At 49.8% G+C, this 22,369-nt stretch overlaps 1 protein-coding gene across 2 annotated transcripts in view; it reads right to left on the reverse strand.

The window, feature by feature from the left end:
- Positions 1–22,369, reverse strand: part of GNAI2 (G protein subunit alpha i2) — a 99,857-nt gene that overhangs the window by 30,027 nt on the left and 47,461 nt on the right. The window lies entirely within an intron of this gene.

A 22,369-nucleotide genomic window follows, 5' to 3' on the forward strand; every position in this document is an offset into this window, starting at 1 on the left:
CCTCCCAAGCCTGAAGCAGTGTGGGATGGGTCTGGCCATGGGCCGTCTCTTGTTCCCAGAACACTTTTGCTAAGTGTAGTGAGAATCATCTCCAGGGAGCTGGCCCATCACATAACCACAAGAAGAGCTGCAACCTGCATTAGTGGAGGGGCCACCCACCCTGGGTGAAAGTACAGCAACTAGATGTCTTAAAGTACACTCTACCTAAACTGGAACACTCCTCACTCCCTTAACACATCTCATGCTTTCCTTAAAAAGAAAAAAAATTCCCCTTATTATGACAAACTTGCCACATTCCAACACATTTACCTCTACAAAGAACAGAAAAGAACGACATACAAAACCCTGAATCTCCACAGTATCCAAACTGTTTTGTCACTCTGCACTTTCAACATTGTTTCTTCCTTCCATCTGATTAGCCCACCAAATCTCCACGCTAAATCTTTCTTGCCCTTTGAGGCCCGATCTTGACGCCTCCTCCAGAAAGCCTTCCCTGAACATCCCCCAGCCCAGAGGGCTGCTACTAGTGCCCTGTAACTGCCCTGGGTCTTCTGGGCCACCCTGCACCTGAGCCATAGGAATTAGAGCTGCAGGGACCTTGGAGATAATGTAGTCCAATCCCTTCAACTTTTACGGGGCAGGAAAGGGAAATACAGACAGCTGGAAGGAGACCTGCCCCAGTTCTGGTAGGTAGTAGGAAGCAGGAGAGGGATGTGATGCTCTTTCCACCAGGTCAGACTGTCTCTTTTAGGCTCCCCACTTCCCCTGTCTAAACTGCTTTCCTGATCCTCATCACATTTTGCTTTGTATTACAGTTATGCATGTCTATGCCTCAACTTCCTCATCTGTAAAATGGCTTCTAACGGTGCACTGTAGCATTCAATCTCTGCTTCTATGTCAGAGCTTCTCCTCAGCCCAGTGTCCTGCACACAACAGGCCTTGGTGAAGGTACAGACAAGGTGGGATCAGAGGCACCCAGTGAAGCTTGGCTGGGACAATGACCCAGGGACGCAGGGCTGCAGCACCCAGTGGAGGCATCCCACTCCCTCGGCAGGGGCCCACGCCCAGACCTGGAGTGCTCTGCCCCCCAACTTCCCTGAGCACAATGGCAGGAACTTGGAGCTGAGGTGTGGCCAGGCTTGCCTGGCTTCCGGCCCCATTTCCCCTAGTCACAGAGGGTGGGGACAGGCTTGCAGCCTCTGAGGCTCCCTGGGAGAATGGCCCCATCCGTGGTCCTTCCCCCAGTCTCTCAGCTCCCTTCCAGGAGCCCCTGTCTCCCCAGCCTAGGCCTCACTCCACCAGTCAGCAGGCAGAGCATCCCCAGCTTGGCTGTCACTCTTCCTGGGTGGCCTTGGACGAGCCTCCCCTTCCTTTGTACTCAAAACTGGAACAACAGAGGCAACTCCCTCCCGCCCTCCCTGGGACCTCCAGAGAGCTCTGAGCTTCCTAGACCCACAGGAGGAACTCTTGTGTTCCTGTTATTCCGAGGACTGGTGCAGTGGGAGAGCCTGGCCTGATGGCCAGGCACACGAAGCTTGTGGGTGTGTGAGCAGTCACACGTCACTCCGCTGGCCAGGTGAGGGAGGACGAGAAGGGAACAATCCTGGGATCTGATTTCCGGGGCTGTGGAAGGGATCTCAGGGTCATCTAGTCTGACTCCTCTACTTTACAGACAGGCCAATTAAGCCCCAGAAAAGCCAAGTGACTTCCCTAAGGGTCACATAAGGAATGAAGCCAGGATTTGAACCCAGATCCTCTGATCCCAAATGCAAGGCTCTTTCAGTCTACTGATTTTAAATATTGGGGTCTGGGGTAGTATGAATTTCATATGCACAAGCTGAGTCCTTTCCGGAAGCCTGACATTCTACGACAGGGGCTTCTTGACCTGAGGTACATGCAGTTGGGACTTTGATGCTTTGTGATTTTCTGGGCTTTATTTTACACATCTAAAACACAATTCTTAGAAGGGGTACGGAGGCTTCCCCAGACTGCCAATGAGGGCAGCCTCTCTTCTGTGCTAGGAGGTCACTCCCAGCTGTAACAACCTGCATTGTTTATTCCTCAAATCCAGTGTCCTGCCTTCGGGAGGGCTGTGTGGCCCTCTCACAGCTTCTGTCTCCTGCCTAGCTAGGGAAGGCATCTGTAGGACTCAGGCCCCATCCGTGGTCTTGGGCCTTGGGCCGCCCCTACCCTCTCTCTGAGCTCCAGCAAAGAGGCTTGGTTTCCTGTGGGTCTCAGGCCTGTGGGGAATTCAAGCTCCCCTACAGTAAAAATAATAATGTCTTGTTTCTCTAGCACTACAAGGTTTAGGAAATGTTTTCCTCACATTCCTGGGAGGTAGGCTGTATATGGACAATTCTATAGATGAGGAAACTAAGGGATAGAAAATCTAGAGCCTCTCATCTACTCCTCCCACCTCTCTACTCTTCCCCCACGGAGTAAGTAATATCTGCCATTAGGGCTGGTGCCAACAGCTTCTGCCCATCTCAAAGCTTTGAAGGAGACTGGCTTCTCCCACCTGCTACCACAGAAAAGGCTCTCCTAGGCCCTGGCCAGGCAGAAGGTAGAATGGTCATTCTATTCATCTGGGTGCTCAGACCCCTTTGGGGTGCAGGCAGTGCCTAGCTGGCTCTAGGATGGCAAAGCTCGGAGATCATTCCACATTTCAGGCCTTCTGCCCACCATCCCTTCCCTATTTCTAACCAGCGTGGAGACCATCAGAGATTTTGCTCTCTGAGCCGGAGGGGCCCCTGGAGCCAGAGGAGCCCCTTGCCCCACCCCCTGCACGTCAAACATCTCCTCAGGCCTGGTGCAATTACAGATCAGTCTTTCCAAAGGCTGACAGCAGGGAGCCACGGTGCCCCCTGGGATCTGCCACAAGCACAAAGCACAGAGCACAGAAAAGAGATCAAAGAGGCATCTCCCATTCCACTTACGCTATGTTGTTCAGCTAGCAGGACAGGGCAGCATGAGTCGATCTTCTTGCCTCCAAGCAAAATTCCCTCATTCTGGAACTGAGAGACCTTGCCCCTCCTCTGGGACCTGCCTATTCCCACTTCTCACAGGAAGTCAGCAGCCCAACGGACCGATAATTCTGATTTACCTGTACTCATAACAAGTTTCATAACAACACTTTCTACGCAATAGGTAGTTAGCACAAGTATGGTTATCCCTATTTTACAGACAGGGAAACTGAGGCTCAGATAGGTTAAATGACTTAAACATGGTCACACAGGTATGAAGTGTAGAGCTGACATTTAAACTTAGGTCTTCAGATTTCAAATCCTGTTTTCTCACTACAGTATGTGCACTTCTCTTTGGTGGCCTCAAACAGAATCTGAGCAAGCTGGGCCCCTGAGTGGGATTGGCAGACTAGCCCTGGCCAAGCTAGAGATCTGGGCTCAGGCACGAGTGGCCCTGTGGGCAGCAGTAAGCCTGAATACCCCTGCCAGGTGCAGTGGGGGCTGGGGATAAGACTCCTGAGGGAGAGCTCCTAGCCAGTTTATAAACAGTCAAACTCATGCCGTCCTCAGCAACCAGAGCCTCACTCACGAATGATGCAGCAAAACGCTTGTAAAACATTTGCAAACAAAATGCTTGCTAAGTGCTGAGGCCCCTCGCTCCCAACCAGCCAGGGTCTTCTGGTTTCCCATCTGACTCAGTAGGAAGGTTGGGGAGAGGGGAGAGCCACAAGCCTCCTGTCATTTCCTCTTTTCCTCTTCCTTTCTCAGAAACCCCAAATCCGTTCCTGGGCACTGGTAATCCCAATTAATCCTGAGGAGTGGCCAACTGGGGGCTTGGAGGAAGTAAGCCCAGGAGTGGATACTGTGGAAAACGCACTTAATCTGGAGTCGGGAGACCTGCTTTGAATCCTGGTTCTGTTGCTTATGCCCCATGGGTCTCTGGGCCCAGCCTTCTCCCCTCTGCTTCAGTTTCCTGCTTGGTATTATGAGGTGGCTATGGTGGGTGAGCTCTGCAGTCCTTCCAATGCTAAATTCTAAGATTTTGTGGCTGCCCCAGGGTGGAGGGCAGGGACAGCTGCCGGGAAGACAAGAAACCAGAGCTTTTCACAAGTGGCACTGCCTAGATAATTGTATCTTGAAGCAGTGGTGGGGTGGGGTGGGGTGGAGGACTGAAGAAGTCCAGCAGACAGAGATGGAACTGGGAGCATTCAGACTGTGTCATTTAGGGCTGGAAGGGACCTTGTGGATCTTCTAGTCTAAACCCCTCACTTAACCAATGAGTAAACTGAGGCCCAGGGACTAAGTGACAGGTGGGAGGTGGTAGAGCCAGGATCTGAACCCAGGTGCCTCTCAGCCCTCTACCTCACTGCTTTTCCCTTTCCATTGGGCTTCCCCTTTATTCCAGGAACAGCAGCCTTGCCTCTTGTAATCTGATAACACTCTCTGTGGAGCCTGGTGGGCCCTGGAGTAGGGGGGGAGGCCTAGTGTGACTCTGGTGCCACGACTGCTGCTGTCACCCCCAACCACCTCTTGCCCACCCTGCAGCCTGACCTTACAAGTCTGTCCAAAGGCTGGCCAGAGGGGAGTGAACATGTATACTATCCCATCCTTCAACGCCAGATCAAAAGCCCCCTCCCCCACGAAGCCTCGTCTGGTCCCTTTTGTCATCTGTAAGGAGAGGGAGTTGGCTTCCATGGCTTCTGAGGACCCTTCCAGGCCTCGACGGATGAGCCTCTAGCCCAGCAGCCCACTCACTCCCTGCCACACCAGGTGGGAGCTCCCCTTCTCAGAGCCCCAGCCGCGCTGTCTGCATGGCTCTTGAGGCACTGACCACAAGCTGCCTGGCACTTGATGGCCTCAGCGCCTCTAGAACCTGCCTTCTGTCCAAAGAGGCCCTTCAGAAGTCACCACTGGGGATGCAAGAGGCTGGAGCTGCGCTCAGGGAGTACTGGCTTATCACGTCTCAATGACTTCTCAAAGGGAGTGAAGGGCTTAATAATGACCAGAATTCCCAGCCACGTACAGCCCTTCAGACACCTGGAAGTGCTCTCCTTCTGCCTAAGTCCCCTCGAGTCTTATCTCCAGAGTAATGTACAAGAAGGTGGGAGTAGCTTGTCCCCAGGACTATTGTAATAGACACGAAATGGCTTCCATTCTCTCCTTCATGGAGATGTACAAATGAGCTTCCTAACTCACAGGTCCAACCATGACCTTGCTTGCCTCCCTGCCTTGGCTCACACCTCCCCTCTCCCCTCCCCAGTTGTTGAAATCCATTCTTTCCTTCAGTTCAGATATCACCTCCTCCACAAAAGCTTTCCCCCCAGCAGGAAGAGTGATCATTTCCCTCTTCAAATTTCTCCTGCTGAGGCTGCTACTTAACATTTACGTAGTACCTACTAGGTGCCAGGCACCGTGCTAAGTGTTTTACAAATATTGTCTCATTTGACCCTCATGACAACCCTGGGAGGTAGGAGCTATTATTAACCCCATTTAATAGATGAAGAAACTGAGGCAACAGAGGTTAAGTGATTTGCTCACACAACTAGTAAATGTTAGAGGCTGGATCTGAACTCAGGTCTTCCTGACCTGCACCAGTTAGAGAGCCTAGCTTTCTATCCACTCTGCCCTCGCTGCCTTTACCTTGCCTCTGCGATATCATTTCTTGTATCATCCTTGTGGGTGGATCCCCTTCTGTTACACTCCTTGACGGCAGAGACTATGTTATTTTTCATCACCTCCAGAGCTGAACAAAGGGTCCTTAGTAGGTGCTTAATAAATGTTCGTTGACTTGATGGCCATTCTCTTGCTCAAAAACCTTCAGTGGCTCCCTGTTGCCCAACTGATAAAACAAACTCCTTAGCCTAGCATTCGAGGCCTTCCACAATCTGGCTGCTACAACCTTATTTCATACTCTTGCCTTCCATAGCCCACTCTGGTTTACCACTCTAGTCCTGCCCTGCATGTGTGCAGGTTGCTCTCTCGGGGCTCAGAAAGTATTTCTCCATCTCTGCCAGCTGAAAAACTCTTCCCTGAGGGCCCATGCAGCAGCCACATACTTCCATGAATGTGAGAGGAAACAATGGATTTGGAGTCCAAAGACTGGATGATTAGCTTTGTTAACTGTCTGTGTGACCTTGGACTAGTCACTGAACCAGGGCTCCCTTTCCTCCACTGGGAGGGCTGGATTGGTGGCCTCAGGGGACCTTCCAGCTTTAAGTGTGTGATGCTGTGATCTTATCCCACTCACTCAGTGAAAGTGAGCCTCTGATGTTCTCACAGCTGGTTTTGTCTGGGGCTAGCTTAGCAGCTTCTGCTTGGGCAGTTCAGGCCGGGGTGATTCCATTTCTCCAGCACTGAGCCTAGGGCCCTAAACATAGCTGCAACCTAACAAATATCTGCTAAACTGCAAGCTGCCCCAGGCTTCTCTTTTTCCCACAAGCTTTGAGCCATGCAAGGAAGGTAGGGTGGGGTTACTCATGCAGGGCACAGTGGCTGCCTGGATATAAAGCAGCTTAGCCTTACAGTCAAATACCACCCCAAAATCTTGCCCTGGGTTCCAAGGAGAATCCCTTACACTAGGACTGCCCTCAACCCTATTCACCTGACATAACTGCCTTCACCCCAACCTCGCAGACAGAACTCCCTTTAATCCAACCTCACTTCAACCCATCCTTGACAGAGACAACGCCTTTCAATCTATCAATTCAACCACGCTTTGCTTCTCCTTCAATTTTATCCTAGAAGCACAATAAACCCACACTGTCACCCAAACACCCAGTGAGCCACCCAGCTGCCTCCCTCCTTACAGAGACTGGGAAATGAAGACCCCACGGTGACCTCCTGGCTTGGCTTGCTCCAGCCGCAGGCCCAGACTTAGCCAAGGTACACAGTACTTTCTGCCCCACCCTTCCTGTCCTCTTCCTGCCCTGCCTGTGGGTCCAAGCAGTGGGGATACTGCCCCAGGTCATACAGATCCTCAGGAAACAGTTATCCCAGCCTCCAGCTGGAATACTGAACAACAGACCCACTGGACAGAATGAGAACAACAAAGTCCTCAATTGGCATCTTTAGCATATACATTTAAATGGATGCCTTGGGTTTTCACATCCAATTCATTCCCAACAGATCCTTCACTCCCACCCCCCAGTCAGTGGCAAAACTGGGAGCCTCCTGGGTCCTGACTCCCAGTCCAGTGATCTGTTCATCCCCCAGGCATGTCACAGACAAAGGAAATAGAGTGCCATGTATAAGAAATAGTAAGCTGGTCAGTTTTCCAAGGTCACAGAGCTAACAGGTGCCAGAGCTGGGATTCAAATCTAGGTCCTGACTCCAAATCCAATTCTCTTTTCATGACACCACGGAGGAAACTGCTCACCTGAGGTTAAATGAGGTCCCCAATATGATACAACCAGTACTCAGTAGAGATATGATTAAAGCCTGGCTACCGAGACTCTACCGCACCACTGTAACAGAGGGGAAAGTGCTTCATAAACTGAAAAAAATGCCTGCAGAGGATAGGGACAGCTTATTGATGAAGGAGCTGCTGTCGGTAAAGGCTTTGTGAACATCAATGGTCCTTGCTGCCTCATCTGATCCTCATTACCAGCTCCTCAGGCCCAGCGACAGCTGCTGGGGCTGGGGAGCACACCCAGGGAACTAGGGACAGTCTCTGTTCCCCCAGGCCTGTGGCAAAGAGCATAGTGGTGATAATCAGGCTTAATGAATCTCTCCCAGGTGGGTACCACTACATGTAGCCACATGTATGCTGACGGGCACCCAACATGCAATTCTTCCGTGGTGGTGGTGGTGAGACAGATTCAAACCACCACGTTCTAAAGTCTAGCTCAGAGGGGGATGCTCTGGGACACCCAGGATCAGAGCAGTGATGGCCTGGGCAAAGGGCTGGCCATCACTCAGGAGAACGATTCAGGCCCACATTTATAAAACACTTTTTGTGTGCAGAGCCCAATGCTAGGCACTGGAGGAAAATAAGGAATGGAAAGGGGGGAAAAATGTATTAAGCACCTACTACATGCTACGCACTGTGCTAAGTGCTTTACAAATATTATCTCATTTGATCTTCACAATAACCCTGGGAGGTAGGTGCTATTATTCCCATTTTACAGTTGAGGAAACTGAGGCAGACTGGTTAATTGATTTGCCCAGGGTTGCACAGCTGAGGTCACATTTGAACTCAGGTCTTCCTGACTCCAGGCTCAGTGCTCTACTGCTCCACTTAGCTGCCTCTAACTAGAAAACTCAGATGATAAAGGACCATCTCTACAAGATACAAACACCAGTAACTCTCATTCATTCACAAGAAGTGCAACAGGGAGAGGTCCAAACAAAGTGCTTTTATAAAGTTATGGGACCAGGAGAAGATTGCTAGAGGAGGTGGCAGGTATGACAGGCTTTAGAGGACTGGGTAAGAATCCAGTCGGCAAAGGGGTGCAAGGCTCTCACATGACTATGGAACGCCATGAATGCCAGGTAGAGGACTTTGTCTCTCGGTAGATGACAAGGAGCCAATGAGCAGTTTTGAGTAGGTGGGACAAAATCAGATCCATATACGCCTAAGGAAGAAGACTTTGGCAGGGGTAGGAAGGATGGGGTGAGGGTGGGGGTATCAGGACAAATGAAAGGAGGAACCCTTATGGAAAGGCTACGACAGTGGTCCCAGGAGAGTGGGAATGAGAAGTGACAACCCAAACTGGCAGGAAGGGATAGATGGACTTAAGAGACGCTACACAAGTGGGCAAATTCCCTTGTCCTTTCTCAAAGCTTCTGCCTCAAGAGCTGGCAGAGGCCTCAAGCCTGGGAGATGAAATAGGGAAGATGCACTTGGCAGACGCCTGCCTCCCAAACAGGGCCAGGCAATTGCACAGGGGTATGTGGGACGAGAATGACAGGACACAAGGCTGGCTAGACCAGAAGCGGGGCACAGGATAACGCCCATAGGGTTTGTAGGAGTGACGGCAGGAAGACATCTTGGCCACATCTAGCACACAAACCTCTCATTTTTTGGAGGAGGAAAACTGAGACCCTGAGAGGTTAAGACAAATGCCTAGCTTGTACAGAACAGAACAAAGATTCAACCTCAAGCTCCTGGATTCCTCAAGTACCCAGAACCTCTTCTTGGGAGCCAGTGAGTATACTGATCTGTTCCTAACATACCTAGTTCCCAAGACAATACTGGGAACAGGCACAGGGTGCTTACTGGCAGCCTAGAGCTCCCATCAGGCCTAAATCACAGACATGGGCTCTCTGACTGAGGTCAGACAGCAATGGCAACCCCCTGTTTACACCCAGCCTTCCCTCTTGCAGAAAAATGGACTCCAAATGCTTAATGATAGGGCTGCTGAGTCACATGCCTTGAGGAAGAGACGTTAGAGGGGGAGGCAGGAGGAGAAAAGCCAAGGATTATGCTAAAATTAACCTGTCGTCAAAACACAAGTATTCATTTTGTTGAAGTAAAAAAAAAGGCAGTAGGGAAAAATGTACTGGAGAGGGCCATGGAGCTGACGAAGCCAGGCCCTGCCAGGGATACAGGGAGGATCCAGAATCTGTGTGTGTGTGTGTGTGTGTGTGTGTGTGTGTGTGTACGCTTGCGCGTGTGTTGGCAGGGTGGTGAATGTTGATAAGACAAGCTGGGGAGATCACGTACACAGATCAGAGACTTCTTAAGCTGGAAAGAACTTTGAGGTCATTTGGTCAACAGAGACTTGAAACCACATCATGTGAGGAACTGCTAAGAACTGAGGATGTTTACCTCAAAGACGACTCACAGGGGCCATGACTGCTGCCTCCGGTATCTTAAGGGGCTAAAGGGGCAGACTTGACCTGTACAGCCCCAGAGAGAGGGGCCAGGAGCTTTTCAGGATGAGAAGAAAGAGGGAAGCAGATTTTGGCTTAATGTAGGAAGGACTTCCTAATCAATAGAGCTGTTTCTAAAAGGGGAAAACATGAGTTGGCAAGTAATGACATCCCTGTCATTTAAAAGTGTTCAAATGGAAGCTGAATTGTAGAAGAGTTTCCTGTTTTAAGAGAGACAGTACAGAATCCCAAGATACAGAGCTGGGACCTTGGAGGGCATCCAATCCTAATCCATCTCATTATACAAATGGGGAAACTGAGATCCAAATAAGTTAAATGAGGCTTTGGCTCAAAGAAGAAGGCCTGGGAGCCTAGCTCAGCTGTTTATTAGCTGTGTGACCCTGGGGAAATCACTGAACCTCTCTGACCCTAATCTCTCACTGCAATACCTACCACATCTGGCTGTTGTAAACTGTAAATTGTTACAGAAATATGATTTATTATTATTCAGTCACCAGTTGGACTCAAACCTCATAAGTCTCTTTCAACTTTAAGGGTCCACACTTCTCCCACCTTAGGTAGGAATTGCTCAAGCTCTAGGCGAGGCAGCTCTGGACAGACCAGCCCAGGCATCTCCCTATTCAAAGTTAAAGACCAGCCCAGAGAGCCAACCATATGGCAGGTCTGGGGACTGGAGTGAGTGTTCAGTGATGAGCTAAAACTTTGGGGACCTTTCCTCATCATCGGCGATGTTTAACAACTCTGGCACCGTACCAAAAATATCTGATTAAAGATTATAATGCTTTTTTTTGAAGGGAGGTATGAAAAAAACTTGCTGTTGGACGGTTTCATTTACAAGTTGTTGGGTTTTTCTTTAACATTTTAATTTATATTTTAAAAGTTGCAGAAGTGATTCATGGGGATCAAAGAAGTTAGACATTCCCTTCTGCCCTTCCCCTAGTCCTGGTCTTCAGAGTACTGTGGAAGATGCCCCTGCCTAACTCAACCCCACAGGGAGGAAGCCAACCTAAGGGCTCCCGGGATGAGGAAGCCCCCAGAAGAGACGCCTACTGGAACCATTGGATAATCTGGCACTGGTTGTTATCAAGGTACGGAAATGGCCATGACTCTGCCTGCCCCCACCCTGGGCCTCATCCTGGCTCCTTCTTATACTGGGCCCAGCTTCTCCAGAGCCGTGACTGCCCAGGCCTGACTCACCCTCCCATCCTACATTCTCTGGGGGGCTGGCCTCAGGAATTGCCACGTGGCCCCCACGTGGGGACACAGGAGTAGGTGGGGAGTGGTTTACGACTACTGAAACCCTTGGGGCCAAACAGTGGCCCTTTAAATGCTAGCTAATTTGGCTTTCTGGGAATCAGGGGGAGGTTCTGTGGTTGTTCTAGTTATTGGTGTGTGTGGAAGGGAACACAAGACTTTGTTAAGTCCAGTCATTCTTTAGCAAGGAACTAGGCCTCTTTAGCCTGGAGAAGAGAGGACTTGGGTGGGAGAGACACAATTATTATCTTCAAGCACTTGAAGCAGGAAGTGGGATCTGCCTTACTCAGCTTGGCCCCAGAGGGCAAAGTTATAAGCAACTGGGGGGAGGGGCAGAAGAAGGGGGCAGTTATAGACAGGCAGATTTTGGCTTACTCTAAGGAAAATCTTCCTAACCGTAAGAGCCATCCCAAAGTGGAATAGATGCTCCAGCTCCAGGCAAGATGGGGAGATAACTCACTGCACAGATATCTTCAAGCAGAAGACAGATGATAATTACTGGGAAATTGCCCAAGCCCAATCTGGGGCTAGATGCTCCGAGATTTTACAAATCTGTGGAGGAAAGACATGTACTTGGCACAGCCACCATTCCCACTGGCTTGCCCCCAAGCAGGCTCCAGGGGGTGAGAGGCCAAGGTGAGGGCTCTCCCCTTCTCCCCACCCAGATGCACCTGAGAATCCAAGCCTCCAAAAAGGAAGGGGGAACCAAGGAGGCAGCTGTGAGAGAATCCACAGGCCCCCAAGATCAGGTGGCAGGAGGAGTGAGCTGCCTCAAGTGAGGCTGACCCTGGGCCTGCCCAGACACTGGCCAAGGATCTCTGAAGAAGTCAAACTTCCCATTAGCCCTGAGGACGTGCAGCAAACTGGTATTTCCAGTGGCTTTCTAGCCCCAGACCCCTCTCCTTGTTTATCCAGTTCCCTGGTGAGAGGCAGCAGGGGTCACTCGCTCTATCCCTACCCCATTAAATCTCAGCATCATGCCTAATGCTGGCCTCCAGCCCAGGGCCTGGGAGAGATGAGCCTGCCACATGGCCAAACCACGAGGCAGGCCACATTCTTGTGGACAGCACAGTTTCCAGAAAGGCTAAGCAGGGATGGAGGAGGGAGGGGCTCAGAGCTGTTCTTATCCAGGAAGAGTAAAGACCACTGTCACTGTGGATTCATGGAAAAGAGGAGGGATTTGGTGGCGGTACTAGTAGTGGAGAGACAGAGAGGAGAAAGATGGGGAATAAGAGACACAGAAATGCACTCAAGTGCCTTCTAACCAAACCTTAGGAATAACAGAGTGTGAGATGAGGAAACTGAGGCCCAGAGAAGGGAAGGGACCTGGCTCAAAGTCACATAGTAGCAAAAATGGAATCAGAACCCAGGCCTCCCAACCCCTGGTCCAGTGATCCATTCATACTTGGCTTTATTCCTGAAGGGAGCCAGGCCAATGGGGCAACTGCCACACTCACAGTGATGGCTTGGGGCCTGGCACTCTGGCATGGGTGGGTACAGTTCTCTAGGATTGGCAGAGATCCCTTTACTGCCTCTTTAAAGCCAGCCCTCCCCACATCACCCACCTACAGCTGACTCACGCAGGGAGGCCCAACGCTGCCAGGTACCCTTTGTCTCTCATGGGCAATGAATGCGCCCCTCTACCAGGGTGACCTGAAGGAGGATTGGGAGGATGTGCAGGATTTTCTCTCTCCTCCCTTCTCCTAAGGACAGGCCTCTGTTTTTAGGACTGAGGAATGTATTCATTCACCACAAGTTCCCTGGGTGCCCACTGGGCAAAAGGCCCTGAGCTGAGGCTGAGGGGAAGACAGAGATGAATAAGGCCGGGTCACTATCCTCAGGGAGCTTCCGGGCTAGTAGAAGGCATAGACAGAGATACATGTAACCATAGCACCAGGCAGAGTGTTGTAAGGAACATTAGAAATGCTGAAGCGTACACGTAGCAAGACATGGGAGTTTGGGCAGAGAAATATCACTTCTACCTAGAAGGATTTGGTAAGACTATCTGGAGGCCATAGTGGGGAGTTATGCGCCTAAGATGAGGCCTCTCTTTCAAGCTGTGTTTTCCTGTGTGACTATCGGCAAGTCACTCAACATCTCTGGGCCTCAGTTTCCTCCTCTGTACAATGACTTGATAATCTCTAAAGGTCCTTTCTGGCTCTAAATCCTACAGTTCTCTCAGTGCCGCCGCCGCTGCCACCACCACCACCACCACCACCACCACCACCACCACTGACACTTCCTCCTCCTCTTCTTCTTCCTCCCCTCCCCCTGGCTCTTCATGCACAGATGAAGCAGATTGGTGTCTGCCTCTGTCTCCCTGCCACAGAACTTGCAGTTAACATCTGCCAGATCTGGTATATTCTCTTTAATTATAGATGCCAGTTGGGCTATGTGTCCTTCCATTCTCAGTCTACCACCAAAGGGAGATGGGCTCCTGTGCCAACTATCTCCCCACTCCCCAAGCTGGTGTTCTTCAAAAGCTATAGCACATCCTCACTCATGGACCCAGGCCGAGGGCAGGCACCTGGCACCAGCCCTGAATGACTAAAGCCTGAGATGGGTAATTGCCTCCATTTGCAGTGGCAATTCTTGGGCACTGCACCTAAGGAGAGAAGCCTCTGCAGGACAATGCACTGCAGAGCAGCTAGGCCCAGGGCTGTAGAAGGAACTCTGAAGGCTTGCTTTGGGGCTTTGGGAGACCGCTCTGCTAGGGTTGTAGTGGCTGTGGCAAGCAAAGTGCTTTGGAAATATTCAAAGGAGAAAATGGAGCTATTTTTATTATCATTCTCTATGGGAAAGGGGAGGCTTTCAAAACAAGAGAAGAGAACTCTTCTTCTTGAAGAATGAAGGAGGAAGGGGGGCAGTTAGGTGGCGCAGTAGATAGAGCACCGGCCCTGAAGTCAGGACCACCTGAGTTCAAATCTGGCCTCAGACCAAACACTTGACACTTACTAGCTGTGTGACCCTGGGCAAGTCACTTAACCCCAACTGTCTAAAAAAAAAAAAGAAAAAAAAAAGAATGAAGGAGGAAGGAAGGTATCCATATGGGCCCAGGCCTAGAAAGAAGGACTAGATTCTCAGAGCATGGGGTACCATTGAGGAAGTCAGATGCCATCTGTTAGGTTGTCATCCACCTAAGCTCTAGCATAAGGCAAGTCACCACAGCAGACGCTCTCTGGCTACTGCTGATGACGCTGGCAAAACCTAGGCAAAGCCCTCCTCTGAGACCCACACCATGGCCCCCCACTGAGCATTTTCCAATCCTAAGAACACTATGCTGCAGTCCGGTTGGTTTTAATCAGGAACATTAATAATATCAACTCACATTTCCAGAGTGCTTTTAGGGTTTACAAAGCACTTCCTCACTATATCCTTATGAGTGAGGTGGTACAAGTTTTATTTACCCTATTTTCCAGATAAGAAAACTGAGGCTCAAGGAGCTTAAATGATTTGACCCGGGGTCACAGAGATAGTAAATAATGTTGGCACTGGCAGATGCATCAAATATCTCCCAGAGAGAAATGTTAAAAGGTGCTAAGCCAAAGGAACAAGGTTGGAAAGAGGAGGCTGCCAGGCTGGCTGCTGAGGAATTTCCTGGTGAATGGCTAGAGAAATCTGAAGTGTATCAGCTCATGCACATTCAGCAATTTCAGGGGGCAGGTCAATCTCTTCCATGTTCTTACCCCCAAGAATTGCCAATGGCCAAGCTCTGCTGCATTAATAACCCTTGGGACCCTGCCACAGCTCAAGGGAAGGTGGGGAGAAGGGCTCAGGATCAATTCACTCCTCCCATTTGCTCTGGGACTGGCTTCTGGAATGAGTCATTTGTTCAAAGTGTACAAGGTCTAAGGAAGTGTACCTGGCTGCCCAGACCCCATCCAGACCCCTCTCTCTAGCGCTCTTTTTAATGGGGTGTGGGGTGGTTGAGTAGGAAGTAATTAATGGCCAAGCTCCAATCAATCAATGAACCTGCTTTTGCTTAGCTGTTCAACAGAGGGGCAAAGTGAAACACGAGCAGTGATTTCTTTTTTCTCATCTCTTCTCTCAAGAAAGATACATACTTTCCCCAACCCCTCAGAATGGAAAGGCCAGTACATAATTAGCTTTCTCTTCATTATAGCTTGGAACACATTTTTTTCAAAGGCAGGAAGAAACTCTCACAGCCAGAATTCTCAAGAAGGCTGGGCCCATAACCCAGAGAAAGGAACAGAGAGGCCTCCAAGAGGTTGCCAGGTACAGAGTGATGAGCTCAAAGACTTTTCCCTTCCTGGCGTTCTTATGAAATATGGAGCAGGTATAATGACCTCCAATTCATAGATGGGGTAACTGAGGCATGCCAGCATAAGGCTCTGTTAGATGGGACCAGAAACCCCATTTCTCACCAGCTGGGGTCCTCTTGGCTCTAAGCTGGGCAGTTCAGTTCACTGTGCTGAATGCCGAGACATAATTCGAGGTAAGGCTGGGCTCTGAGGGCCAGACTGCCACAGGCCCTGAAACTGGGGCAGGAATAAGCCAACCAACCTGGGAAAATGAATTGTGGCTGAGGCCCCTTTCTCAAGATGTAGGGATAACTTGGGCAGAAGGCAACTGGGTACAGGTTAGGTCCAATGCCAAGAGCACATGGAACCCTGCCAGAGGCAGCATGATCTACAGGCAGGCAAACCCTGAGCTGCGGGTTGTAAAATGAGCTGGTAACAGCCTTGCAGACTGCTCCTGCTCCTCCTGCCTTGATACTGACAGGCCAGAAAACCAACATCAGACCAGAAGGCAGCTAAGAGGACCCAGGAGAGTGATGAGAAATATGGACACCAGAAGAGGACTCACCAAGGAAGGAGGAATTTGCTTCCAGGGTTGTGAGCAAATAAGGTCTGTCTCTAAGTACCTTTCTCTACGACAGGAGAGAAAACGAAGGCCTGACTCTAAAGCCGCCTTCGGCAGGACCTGAACTCTCTCAGCCTTACTCACCTCCCTCTTCCCTGTATCACTGTTTCTGTGTTCTTACAGATGAGAAGAGCACAGACTTTAGAGATCATCTGATCATTTACAGGAAAGGCCCAGTGAGGTTTAGTGCTTTGATGGACATTACGCAGGGTGCAACAGAGCATGCTGCTTTCTACCCTGGCAGTCCATACCAGACTGCCTCTGGTCTACGGGCCTCACTGATTGTAAACTCTCTGAATGTTCTGTTCCCCATTCCTTTTTTCATTCCCAGGACCTTGCATGAAGGCAGTACTTAGTAAACATTCCTTGAACTGAAATTAAGCAAAAGGCTAGTCATTCCAGAATGAGAAATCTTTGCCACTGATGGGGTCTCTCCAATAAGGATTATGCTCTTATCTGTGTGGGATCCTGGCTTCCCTGACCCTGAGTACTACAGAGCCATACCTTAATGTTCTATGGGTCCCTGAATTCCAAGGGGAAGGGTGCTCTGCATCCGGATTTCTCAGTCCTGTTGTGTAAGTCCCTGAGGCCTCAGCCCAGGCACCCACTCCTGGTTCAGCTGGGCAGGAGAAAAGCAAGTTATACTGAAGCTGAACTGCCTCTTTCCCCACCCAGGGAAATCAGTCATACTGTGCTGTGGCTCCGGGCAGATACACAAAGACCGGGCCAGCAGCGACAACTTCCCTCTAGGTCCTTTCTGAGCAAGGGCAGGGAAGGGCAGGTCTACAAGGTCAATTGGAACTACCAAGATCTGGCTGCAAGGGCCCAGGTAGCAGAACACAGCAGGCCAAAGTCAGCCCCTTCCCAGGGCAAAGAGCTTTGACTCAGCGGACAGCTGCAAAGAGTTAGGTTGAGGAACCCCATCAGGCCTCCCCATTCCACTGCCTGAGCCAATTGGAAGGCCACAGGCTCCTGCAGAGTGTAGAAGCAGCACTGAATTTTGAATCAGAGGACCTGAGTTCCAATTCTGGTTCCGCCTGTGCGACCCAGGATAAGTTACAACCTCCCCGGGCCTCAGCTTCCTCATCTGCAAAATGAGGGGACGGACTTGATTAGATGGTCTCTAAGATTCTGTCCAACTCTAAATCTATAATCCTGGGATCACAGGGATGCTCTGGTTAATTCAACCTTCTAGTCAAGTGAAAGCTGTTATAGATACAACACAGAAGGTTATTAAGCTTCCTAATAGGATTGCACGGCATCATAGGATTTGAGCTTGGAGATGATCTAAAATCACTCCCCCACCCCCTCCCAATTCTACAGAGGCAGGAAACCAAGGCTCAGAGAGTTGAAAGGACTTGCCTAGGGTCACAGTTAGGGTCTCTTGACTCCAAGTCCAATACTCTCTCCTCTGCAACTCAAGGTAGCCCTCCAAGCAAGCTGGCTTCCTGAGATTCAGTGAGGCCAGCCATGCACAGCCTCTGACAGCCTCCCGGGCATTCTCAGCTCCGCCCACCCCACCCCACCCCCACTGCTTTTGCTAGGAGAACCCTGGATCTAAAGAGCATTCCTCCACTACTACCTGCTTTCCTTCCTTCCTAGGGAAGAAAAGGAGATGCTTGGACAGGGACCACTCAGGTAGGTTGTGTCCCAGTAACTGTCAGGTTCCTCCATTCCTAACCAAGGTCTTGAAACTCAGCAGCCAGCAATCCTGGGGGTGAGGAGAAAAGGCTGGGGGAGAGACTGTGACAGATGGACACTTCCCACGAAGAACAGGAGTCCTAAACAACACTCCCTGGGGCCCCTGAAGTGCTAGGCTGCTTCCAGGCCTTCCCAACTGCAAGCTGCCACCTCTTCCTAGCTCTAGCAAAGCCCATTAGCCAGAGGTGATGGTTTCTCGAGAGCTGTAAAAACAGGAGCATCTGCTGAGCCTGGCTCTGGGAGCGGTAATTACCACAAGGCAGCTCTTCATTACTGCATCTGGTCCCCACTCTTGCTCTCTACCTGCCTCCCTCCAGTGACAGGATAAGTTAACCCCATAGTTACCATTCTACTCTGCTTAGCCTCAGCCTCTTCAGAGAGAACAAGGACAGAGCTGAAGAACCAGGGGACAGGGCTGCTGGGAAGTTGATGAGCAGGCCCTAGAGGGCAGGCCTCCTTGACTTTGAGGCTACTCACACTAGCTCATTGGTACTAATTATCACCTCTGATTCCCCTCAGGGCTGAGGAGGGCACAGTGAGTTGGCCTATTACGTAGCCTCAGAATCAGACAATCCAAGAGTTGGAAGGAACCTCAGAAGCCTAAGAAGCCAAGCAAAACCTAAAGAGGAATCATCTTTCCCCTTGGTTTGGCTTGAAGACCGTGCGGGTAGAATGGAAAGTACTTAAGAGCTAGGAGGCTCTGGGCACAAGCCCCAAGTCTGATATTTACCAGTTATATGACTGTGGGCCAGTCCATTCACTTCTCTGGGCCTTAAGTTTCCTCATCTGTGAAATGGGGCTCCTACACAGCCACTCTCACAGAGTCCTGAAGGAAGCTGGTGGGGCTGGGGCCAGGCCAGGGCCTCTGCAGTCCCTCTATATTGTTGCCACGCTGCCGAACTGCTTTACTGTCTTTCTTCTCCCACAAAGGAGCCTCAGCCTTTTTCTGCTAAGAGATTGAGGAAACTTGTCCTAAGTCACAGAGTTTGGGAATGGCCTATCCTATTCAGAGAGCCTCTGGCCATGGGAAGGGAGAGAAGGAAGGACCAGGACAAGGGGCAGAAGCCAGGCTTTGCCAGGCTTTCCCAGGCAGGGGAGCCACTCTCACTGAGGTTTCAAAGTAAGGAAACCGTGCCTCTCCTTCAACCATTCCTCTTTCCCTTGCCCCTCCCTCTGCCTTGAGGCAGGTCAGGGATATCACCTTTATTTTTAAATCTACTTCTGACCTCCATTATTTGTGTTCCAGAATTTAGATCTGAGGGGAACTTTGGAGAGACCCTACTTCAATCCCTCCATTTTACAGATGAGAAAAAGTGAGGCCCAGAGGGAGGAAATAACTGTCTCAGCAGCAGAGAACTGGGATTTGAACCCAGGTGCTCTGGCTTCAGAGTGAAGTCCTCCTCATTTTACTTTTTCATGCTAGCTCGCTGGCTTAGCAGAGGCCTCAGTGGTACAGAAAACCCAAAGCCCCTTAATGTGGAGAACGAACAGCTGTCAAGCTCATGACCTTGTGGAGCAAGGGGGGCCAGGACACTTAGAAACAACTGGCTATGGATGGTGGAGCCCCAGCAGGTGTGGCCCCTGAGCTTCTGGGATGAACAGAAACTGCTGCCTGACAGTCAAATGGTAAGCCCAGAGGTAAGAGGATGAGTCTGTGAACCCAATGCTTGCCAAGGAGGAGAAGCCTCAGGGCTGCCCGATGAGAAGGCCCGTTTTCTCACTGTCCGGACAGCTGGCTCAAAACCACTGTTTGAGACAAATTATTTTAACGACCCGCTTCCAGGAAGGAAAATGCTGCTAACCAGCCACCAGTCCTGCCCTGCCTGGGCCAGCAAAGCCACAAGAAAACATTTCTCAAGACGAAAAACCTTGGCTAGTCCGGAAGCTGTCCGGGGAGAGCCAGGAATGGAGTCACCAGAAGAGGAACAAGGTCATTTGGAGAAGTTCTCAAAATTTTAAATCCCACCGTCCAGGACAAGAGTACGGGAGATGGAGACACAAAGGCTGCACTAGCAACATAACACACCGTTGCGCCCACCTCTTCAGGAAATAAGGGAATGTTTAAGGAATGCTGTGCCTAGAAGCCTGGCCACTTGGTCCACAACCATGTGCCTTAGGGGAAAGAGTTACCTCACTGGAGAAACAACAAAACAAAACAAAGGGGACATTACCATAGGATCGTGGGATGACAGATTTAGAGCCAAAAGGGGCCTTAAATGTCATCTAGGTCACTGCTTCTCCCCCCACTCCCCCACTTTACAGGTGAAGAAGGAGATGAGCTCCAACATGGGTAAGGGTCTTGTCCAGGAGTGGGGAACCCGTGACCTGGAGGCCACATGTAGCCCTGCAGGTCCTCAAGTGTGGCCGTTTAAATGAATCCAAATTTCACAGAACAGATCCTCTTACTAAAAGGATCTGTTCTGTAAGATTTGGACTCAGTCAAAAGGCCACACCCAAGGACCTCTTGTCCAGGAATACAGAAAATAAGGAGCACAGACAGGATTAGAATCCAACTCCAAATCCAGTGTTCTCCCCACCACATGAAAGGCCTGGCCCAGGTAGTGAAAGGAAGGGAAGCGGGATGTTGTCAAGGAGGAGACAGGGCCTTAGACTTGGGAGTCAGGGAGGTCAAGCCTGCCTCAGACGCTAACTAGGAGTATGTGTGACCCTGAGCACCTAACACTTAACCTGAGTCTCAGTTTCTTTATCTCTAAAATGGGGCTAATACCCATAGAACCTACCTACCTCACAAGACTTGTGTGAGGCTCAAGTGAAATCCTGTATGCAAAGAGGAACACTTTAAAGAATTATAGAAATGTCCATGATGATGATGATGATTATTCCATATGGTCGTCTCAAAGTCTGGCTTAGAAGGGAAAGGTTAGATCCCAGGCTCCACGGTTCAGCAGGACAGCTGCATTTCTTGGCACTGCTCTGGTCTCAAGAGACTCCAGTGAGGCTGGCCATCTTCAGCCTCTGGTCCCTTCCCACCCCCATCATCCCAGAAGGGGTCTCTTTCAAAAGGCTACTTACTTCCTGGTTGGTCTCTTCCTGCCCTCCACTCCAAAGAGAGGCCATCTCCCATACCTTGAGTGGCTCCTCAGGCTCCATGAAGATGCCCCAGATACCCAGAGTGGAAAATGATGCCAGCCTCTGAACACGGTCTTTCAAGTGGGCCCACATTCTACTCTCCCTCCCTTGGACCAAACTGCTTTGTGTGCACATAAGTTTCCTTGAAGACAGGAATCAGATCCTTTTTCAGCTTTGTAACTTTGAATCCCAGCATGGTAGGCACTTGTTTTTTGAAAATTGGAAACTAAGAGAATGGCCACCTATTGGATAATGGCAATTTGGGGGGGGGGGGGGGGGTTAGGCAATGGGGTTAAGTGACTTGCCCAGGGACACACAGCTAGTAAGTGTCAAGTGTCTGCTGCCGGATTTGAACTCAGGTCCTCCTGACTCCAGGGCCAGTGCTCTATCCACTGTACCACCTAGCTGCCCCAAAAATGGCAATTTTTAAAAATTATAGCACATAAATGTAATGGGATATTATTGTGACATCAGAAAATGATGAAATGGACAGTTTTAGAGGAAACTCAGAAGACTTATTTGAAATGATGAAGAGTGAAGCAAGAAGAACCCAGAGAATGATTTATATAATGGCAATATTATGAAGAAAAACAACTCTGAAAGACTTCAGAACTCTGATCAATGTGATGATAAGTCACAATTACAGAGGACCAAAGATGAAGACACTGCCCACCTTCTGAGAGAGAAGTGAAGGATAAAAAATGTCAAATAGGATAACACATTTTTGGAACTGGCCAGTATGGGAATTTATTTTGTGTAACTATGTGTATTTTGTATGAGAACTCTCTCTTTCTTAAAAAAAAAAATGTTAACAGGTAAAGGGGATATGGAAGGGAAAGAAAACAAATGCTTATAAAAAAATAAATAAGACAAAAAGGTGGTTTTTTTTTAATTGAAGAGCCTCATTCCAGTTAGAAACTAAGATTTTAAAAAAATCACCCCACATTCTTCCCCTCCTTAAGATCTAATAACAAATTATATTTACATAGTATTTTAAAATTTGTGCTTTCCCCACAACAGCTCTGTGAGGTAGATATTACATGCATTATTATTCCCATTTTACAGATAAGGAAACTGAGATCAGCACCCTTCCTTAAAAACCTGAACTCAGAAGCAATTAGTTTGGACTGATATACTGTAATACTGGCTGACTACTGGCAGCCTCTTAAAATGTGATCTCTTTGAAAACACACACCCACACACCCCCCCCAAACACACACCCAGAAATATAACACCAATAATAGGATGCACTTCTGTTTTAAATAAACCTGACTTTGAGGAAAAGTTAAATCTATATTTTACCCACATGGTAAGCTAAAAGTGTCTACTGTAGGTAAACAAACAGGAACTAGATTACCCACTGCTGGGAGAGCCAGGTCAGGAGCAAGGATCCTGCCTGTCCCACCCCGCCCACTCCTCCAGCTGTGGGGCAGCCTTCTTGCTGGGCACATGAAGGTCACTGGGTACAAGAGAGGAGGCCTGGGTGGAGGACCCAGTCGGGTTGTCCATAGTCTCGGTCTTGGCTGAAAAGTTAATTTTCCTTGTCAGACCTGCGCCTTTCTCTTAGTCATCTCTGAACCCCAATATCTAGGCACTTTTTCCCTAGTGACAGCTGGGCTCTGAGGTGCCTCCTCAACACTGGG

This window comes from Vombatus ursinus, unplaced genomic scaffold, assembly GCF_900497805.2.
Source record: "Vombatus ursinus unplaced genomic scaffold, bare-nosed wombat genome assembly UNPS02014820.1, whole genome shotgun sequence".
NCBI lineage: Eukaryota > Metazoa > Chordata > Mammalia > Diprotodontia > Vombatidae > Vombatus > Vombatus ursinus.